The sequence below is a fragment of the Mandrillus leucophaeus genome, unplaced genomic scaffold, assembly GCF_000951045.1.
Source record: "Mandrillus leucophaeus isolate KB7577 unplaced genomic scaffold, Mleu.le_1.0 Scaffold4, whole genome shotgun sequence".
NCBI classification, from domain to species: Eukaryota; Metazoa; Chordata; class Mammalia; order Primates; family Cercopithecidae; genus Mandrillus; species Mandrillus leucophaeus.
The window spans coordinates 1,536,812-1,544,381 of record NW_012104253.1 but is presented as its reverse complement, the minus strand read 5'-3'; the positions used below and the strand labels follow the sequence as shown (position 1 = coordinate 1,544,381).

At 48.9% G+C, this 7,570-nt stretch overlaps 1 protein-coding gene across 1 annotated transcript in view; it reads left to right on the top strand.

Annotated features, from left to right (window-relative positions):
- TECPR2 (tectonin beta-propeller repeat containing 2) overlaps positions 1-7,570 on the top strand; it is a 138,428-nt gene that overhangs the window by 121,566 nt on the left and 9,292 nt on the right. The gene's annotated exons all lie outside the window — the stretch shown is intronic.

Genomic DNA, 7,570 nt, shown 5'->3' with positions numbered 1-7,570 from the left:
AAGTGCTGGGATTACTTGCATGAGCCACCGTGCCTGGCCACGCCCAGCTAATTTTTGTATTTTTAGTAGAGATGGAGTTTCACTCTGTTGACCAGGCTGGTCTGGAACTCCTGACCTCAAGTTATCCACCTGTCTTGGCCTCCCAAAGTGTTGGGATTACAGATAGGAGCCACCACACCCAGCCTGGTTTTTATTTTTAACGACATGAAATGCCAAGTGTGGTGGTATGTGCCTCTAGTCCCACCTACTCAGGAGGCTGGGTGGGAGGATCACTGGAGACCAGGATCATCCACCGCACTCCAGCCTGGGCAACAGAGTGAGACTCCATGTGTAAAAGAAAGAAAACAAAGTCACATGTGAAAATCGGTAGGTTGACATGTCAGTGGGTTGTATAAGATGTGCTACAAGAAACAAGTCTCTTCTGCCAATTTTGCCCTCTCTGGAGAGCTCCTTTCAATTCTTTTCACTGCCTGTCTCCGAATGCTGCTTCTGGAGCCGTGTTTGGTCCCCTGACTTCAGGTGTTTCTGATTGACTCTCCAGGGAAACAGAAGCATGCAGAGCTCTTGCTCCCCCTTCCCCCGTCCCCCAGCCACCCGCCTCCCTTCCTGCTTCCACCCTCCCAGAGCTGCAGCACTTCCCAGGCACGGGCCTTGCTGTGAGGAAGGAGGAGCGCTTCACAGTGGAGGCAGGGGATGAATCACACCTGCAATTCCTTGTCTGTGTGACTCTCTTTTCCCTGGACTTGATAATCATCTTGTTTGCTCATCTAGTTTTTTTTCTTTTTTTTTTTTTTTTTTTTTTTTTTTGAGACAGAGTCTCGCTCTGTTGCCCACGCTAGCGTGCAGTGGTTTGATCAGTCTCTGCTCACTGCAACCTCCACCTCCTGGGTCCGAGTGATTCTTCTGCCTCAGCCTCCCAAGTAGCTGGGATTAACAGGCATGTGCCACCACACCCAGCTAATTTTTTGTATTTTTAATAGAGATGGAGTTTCGCCATATTGGCCAGGCTGGTCTTGAACTCCTGACCTCAGGTGATCTACCTGCCTCGGCCTCCGCCCCCAGCCTGTTTATCTAGTTTTCTAAGTGCAGTTTCACACATTCAATTCCAAACTCTCTGCCAGTTGTCTCACACATTTGGACACATTAGGAATGTGTCTTGTCTGTTTCTTCCCCCTGCAGAGATCCCTCCTGCACCGTCTTGGCCAGCTCCAATCTGGCCTGGTTCCTCTCTCTACCCGGGACCCAGCTGTTGTCCTGGTGTCATCTTTGACCTCCCCTCATGTTAGAGCCCCTTTCTCCCGGATCCCGGGTCTTCCTCTCTCTCTGTCTGTGCTTGTTTGGGTGGAGTTTATCCTCCAGTCGGCTCCCAAGGAAGGATTCATGGTCGGTGACTTTTTAGAGATATTGCATGTCTGAAAAGTCTTTCATCTGTGTTCACCCTTGACCTTGCTGGGTATAGCAGTCTAGGTTGGAAACCATTTTCCTTTAGGATTTTGAGGGTCTTCCTCCATTGTCTCTCAGCTTCCAGGATTGCTGTTGAGAAGCCAGAGGCCGTTCTAACACCTGATCCTTGATACTTGACCTGTTTTTCTCTCTGAAGGTTTGTAAGGTCTCTTTGTTCCTAGTGTTGTAAGAACAGATACACAGTGATACACCTTGGCGAGGGCTGTGTTAATCCGTGCAGCCAGGCGCTTGCAGCCTGTGTGCTGGTAGGTGTCTGGGTCCTCTGCTGGGGTCCTCTTCTGCCCCTGTCTCTCCTGTTTTCCTTTTTTTTGTTGTTGTGTTTTTGTGTTTTGTTGTTGTTGTGGGGTTTTTTGTTGTTGCGGGGTGTTCATTTGTGTTTTTTGGAGACAGGGTCTCTCACTCTGTCACCCAGGCTGGAGTGCAATGGCACAATCACAGCTCATTGTAGCTTTAAACTTCTGGGCTCAAGCAATCCTCCCACCTCAGCCTCCCAAGTAGCTGGGACCACAGGCATGTGTACCATGTTCAGCTAATTTTTTTTTGTAGAGATGGAGTCTCACTGTATTGCCCAGGCTGCTTTTGAACTCCTGGGCTCCAGCAATCCTCCCACCTCAGCCTCCCAAAGTGCTGGATTCCAGGCATGAGCCACTGTGCCCCTCCTGTTTCCTGTTTTCTGTTTGCTCTGGCTGGAGGCTTCCTTTTTTTTTTTTTTTTTTTTTGAGTAGGTGTTTTCACCTTTGTTGCCCAGGCTAGAGTGCAGTGGTGCAATCTGGGCTCACAACAGCCTCTGCCCCCTGGGTTCAAGCAATTCTCCTGCCTCAGCCTCCCAAGTAGCTGGGATTACAGGCATCTGCCACCACGCCCAGCTAATTTTGTATTTTTAGTAGAAATGGGGTTTCACCGTGTTGGTCAGGCTGCTCTCGAACTCCTGACCTCAGGTGATCCACCTGCCTTGGCCTCCCAAAGTGCTGGGATTACAGGCGTTAGCTGCCGCGCCCAGCCTGGAGGTTTCCTTTTGTATTGTGGACTTTCTAAGCTGGCCTCCACTTTTCTTTTCTGTCCTGTTTCTATCTTTTTATGCTTTTATCCTGCTTTCTAGAAGACGTTCTCAACCTTATTTCTCCAGCCCTCTGTCAAATTATTTCCATGATCACATGTTTAATTTCCGAAAGTTCCTGTTGTTGTTTGACGGCTGTAGAGTCCTCTCTCATCTTCCTAAGGATGTTTTGGAAGTTTCTTCTCCCTGCCTGGTGTTTGTGTGTCCCAAGTTGTGTGTTTTCTGTCTAGTTCGCCTTTTCCATGGCAGAGGCTTTCTTCAGATGTTGGCAGTCCCCTGGTTGGAAGAGTGAGGCCCAGCAAGGCTGACTGGAAGCCCTGAGCACACACATGGAGCCTGTGGGCCACGCGGGTCTCTGACGCGATCTGGCTGGGCTGCTGGGCGGGGAGTCGTTGCTTTTAGCCTTCCAGGGCCCGCTGAGTCCTTGCCCTGCATCCCCCACTTTCCAGCTTCCAAAATTGTACGGCTGCTTCCTCCCCTCATTCTCCCTGTCCTTTGGAGATTTGAACATTTTTTCTTTGCAATGGAGTCTCACTCTGTCACCCAGGCTGGGTGCAGTGGCCCGATCTCAGCTCACTGCAGCCTCCGCCTCCTGAGTTCAAGCAATTCTCTGCCTCAGGCTCCGGAGTAGCTGGGATTGCAGGTCCACACCACCATGCCCAGCTAAATTTTGTATCTTTGGTAGAGACAGGGTTTCGCCATGTTGGTCAGGCTGGTCTCAAACTCCTGACCTCAGGTGATCGTCTGCCTTGGCCTCCCAAAGTGCTGGGATTACAGGCGCGAGCCACTGCGCCCGCCCCATTTTTCTTTCTTTAACCCGTTCCCTCTCATGGTAGTGGTGCTTGAGAAGGGAGTGAAAGGGTGAATGTGTGCTCATTGTTATCACTGTCCAGAAGCTTCTGGCTTCTTCGGAGCCCTGCAGGTGACTCTTGCACATACCCAGCACTGAGCACCATGGTGCAGCTCATCCCCTTCACCTCCACAGTTCTGGTATCATCAGTCTTCAGAGTATAGCTGCTATTTTCCTCTAACCCTCCGAACATCTTTGAGTGGTATCTGGGTGCTGGTGGGGCTGCCTGTTACACCGTAAGTTGTGCCGTCAACACACCTGCACTACCTGCAGATGAAGTTATGAGACTTCCCCAGCTGCCGTCTAATGGTGTGGGACAGAACCAGCTCCCTTTGAGGGAAACTAAATTGGTTTTTGCCACTTCCTTTAATTTTTTCCATGTTGCTTTTTTTCCTATACCTCCATTAAACATCTATTGTTTTTGAACTTCTTCAAAACTTGTTTCTAGGAGCTATTACCCCTCTTCACTATACTGAATTCTAAGTATTTTCTCTCATTGGAAGGCCGTGATACCTAGAAGTAGACCACAGGCTTCTAACAGGGTGCCCTGGGGCTGCTGTAATCCCAGCGTTTTGGGAGGCCTAGGCAGGAGGATCACTTAAGCCCAGGAGTTTTTTTGTTTTTTGTTGTTTGTTTTTTTTGAGACGGAGTCTCTCTCTGTCGCCCAGGCTGGAGTGCAGTGGCCGGATCTCAGCTCACTGCAAGCTCCGCCTCCCGGGTTTATGCCATTCTCCTGCCTCAGCCTCCTGAGTAGCTGGGACTACAGGCGCCCACCACCTTGCCCGGCTAGTTTTTTGTATTTTTTTTTTTTCAGTAGAGACGGGGTTTCACCATGTTAGCCAGGATGGTCTCAACCTCCTGACCTTGTGATCCGCCTGTCTTGGTCTCCCAAAGTGCTGGGATTACAGGCGTGAGCCACCGCGCCCAGCCAAGCCCAGGAGTGTGAGACCAGGGCAACATGGTAAGACCCTGTCTCTACAAAAAAAAAAAAAAAAATTAATTAGCCAGGTGTGGTAGCATGCACCTATAGTCCCAGCTATTCAGGAAGCTAAGGTGGGAGGATCGCTTGAGCCCAAGAGGTCGAGGCTGTGGTGACCTGTGATCGCACCGCTGCACTCTACCTTGGGCAGCACAGCAAGACCCTGTCCCAGAAACAAAAAGCAAGCCTTCTTGCAGGAGCTGGATTTTGAGCTTAAAAACAAACAAGCACATACGTGTGCCTGCCGTGCACACACACACACTTCCTCCCTCCCTTCCTGTCTCCTCTCTCAGCTTACCAAACTTTGGGTATTTTTTTTTTTTTAGCATTTCCAAAGTATTTTAACTCTCAAATTTCTTATTTATTCCATCTTACAAGTTCTATCCTTCATTTCTTTTCCTTTTTCTTTTTTTTTTTTTTTCCGGAGACGGAGTCTCACTCTGTCACCCAGACTGGAGTGCAGTGGCGCGATCTCCGCTCACTGCAACCTCCGCCTCCCGAGTTCAAGCAATTCTTCTGCCTGCTGGAGTAGCTGGGACTAAAGGCGTGTGCCACCATGCCTGGCTAAGTTTTGTATTTTTTTAGTAGAGATGGGGTTTCACCATATTGGCCAGGCTGGTCTTGAACTTCTGACCTCGAGATCTGCTGGCCTTTGGCCTCCCAAAGTGCTGGGATTACTGGCGTGAGCCACCGCACCCAGCCTCTTTTACATTTTTATGAAGTTTTGAATATGAATAAGCCAAAATTTTAGACCACCTACTACTTTTTTTTTGTTTTTTTAGTAGAGATTAGTTCTCGAGTTCCTGGGCCCAGGCAGTTCTCCTGCCTCAGCCTCCCATAGTGCTGGGATTACAGGTGTAAGCCACTGTGCCCAGCCTACTTTTTTTTTTTTTTAATTGAATTTTTTTGTTTTTTTTTTTTTTTGAGACAGAGTTTCGCTCTGTAGCCCAGGCTGGAGTGCAATGGCGCAATCTCAGCTCACCACAACCTCTGCCTCCCGGGTTCAAGTGATTCTCCTGCCTCCACCTCCTGAGTAGCCGGGATTACAGGCATGAGCCTCCACACCCGGCTAATTTTGTTTTTTTTTTAGTAGAGACGGAGTTTCTCCATATTAGTCAGGCTGGTCTTGAACTCCTGACCTCAAGTGATACGCCTGACTCAGCCTCCCAGAGTGCTGGGATTACAGGCGTGAGCCACCACGCCCAGCCTCTTTTGCATTTTTATGAAGTTTTTAATATGAATAAGACAAAATTTTAGACCACCTACTACTTTCTTTTGTTTTTTTAGTAGAGATTAGGTCTCAAGCTCCTGGGCTCAGGCAGTTCTTCTGCCTTAGCCTCCCATAAAGCTGGGATTATAGGTATAAGCCACTGTGCCCAGACTTTTTTTTTTTAATAGAATTTTTTCTTGTTTTTTTTTTGAGACAGAGTTTCACTCTTGTTGCCCAGGCTGGAGTGCAATGGTGTGATCTCGGCTCACTGCAACCTCTGCCTCCTGGGTCCAAGCGATTCTTCTGCTTCAGTCTCCTGAGTAGCTGGGATTACAGGCACCTGCCACCACACCCAGCTAATTTTGTACATTTTTTTAGTAGAAACGGGGTTTCTCCATATTGGTCAGGCTGGTCTCGAACTCCTGACCTCAAGTGATCTGCCTGCCTCAGCCTCCCGAAGTGCTGGGATTACAGGCTTGAGCCACTGCGCCCGGCCTAATTGAAATTTTTATTGAATAATGGTCACTGCACTTGTATTTATAAGAAATCCTGAGTACCCTTTACCCAGTTCACCACAATGGTAACTGCAACACTATAGTACACTGTCACAAGCAAGGCTCGTCTACTTTTTCTTTTTTCCTAAATTGTGATAAAATATCCATGAGGTTTACTGTTAGTGACCGTACATTTGCAATGTTGTGCAACCATTGTCACTATGCAGTTTCCAGAACATTCTTTTTTTTTTTCTTCTTTTTTGAGATGGAGTTTTGCTGTTGTTGCCCAGGCTGGAGTACAGTGGCACAATCTGGGCTCACTGCAACCTCTGCTTCCCAGGTTCAAGTGATTCTCCTGCCTCAGCCTCCCGAGACGCTAGGACTACAGGCACGCGCCACCATACCTGGCTAATTTTGTATTTTTAGTAGAGATGGAGTTTCACCATGTTGGCTGAGGCTGGTCTCAAACTCCTAACCTCAAGTGATCTGCCTGCCTCGGCCTCCCAAAGTGCTGGGATTACAGGCATGAGCCACCTCGCCGAGCCTAGTTGCAAAACATTCTTATCCCTCCAGAAAGCCCCTACCAACACGAAGCCACTCCCCATTCCTCCTCCCTCCTCCTCTCTCCCAGCCTCTGGCAGCTGCTCACCTGATTTTTACCTGGGATTTTCCTCTTCTGGATGTTTCATAGAAATGGAATCCTGGCCGGGCGCGGTGGTTCACACCTGTAATCCCAGTACTTTGGGAGACCGAGGCGGGTGGATCACAAGGTCAGGAGTTCAAGACCAGCCTGGCCAAGATGGTGAAACTCTGTCTCTACTAAAAATACAAAAATTAGCCAGGCATGGTGGCATGCGCCTGTAATCCCAGCTACTCGGGAGGCTGAGGCAGGAGAACCACTTGAACCTGAGAGGCGGAGGTTGCAGTGAGCTGAGATCGCACTGTTGCACTCCAGCCTGGGCAACAAGAGCGAAACTCTGTGTCAAAAAAAAAAAAAGGAAATCCTACATACAGTGTGTGGCCCCAAGTGATGCGTGCTGTCTCTGACAGCCCCTGAGTGTGTCTGGGTTTTGTCTGTTTAAATGAGGGTTTATTCGGCCCCAGACTTCTGGTACAAACCAGAGGACAGCGAGCCACTATTGCACGCAGCACAGCTAACAAACCAGCAGTGCCAGGCTCAGCCGGGAGTTCTTTTGCCTCCAAAGAAAGGCTCAATAAGAATCCACACTAACTTGTGTGGAGGCACTTACATCAGTGCTTTCTGAAAAAAAAATAAGCAAAAACAAGAAAATCCAGGTGAGAGTTACCAAAAAAAAAAAAAAAAACATACAGTGAGTTTATAAAATAAATACAGCAAAGGTGTGTTGAGGCCGCCAGTGAATCAGGTCACTGTGATGAAAGCCGCGCAGGAGGGCTGTGTGTTAACCCGACGCGGCGCCGCCCTTGCTTACTGTGAGCAAACAGTGGAATTCCCCGCTCCCGAGATCCTGTGCTGCTTCCCGCTCCACCACTCTGA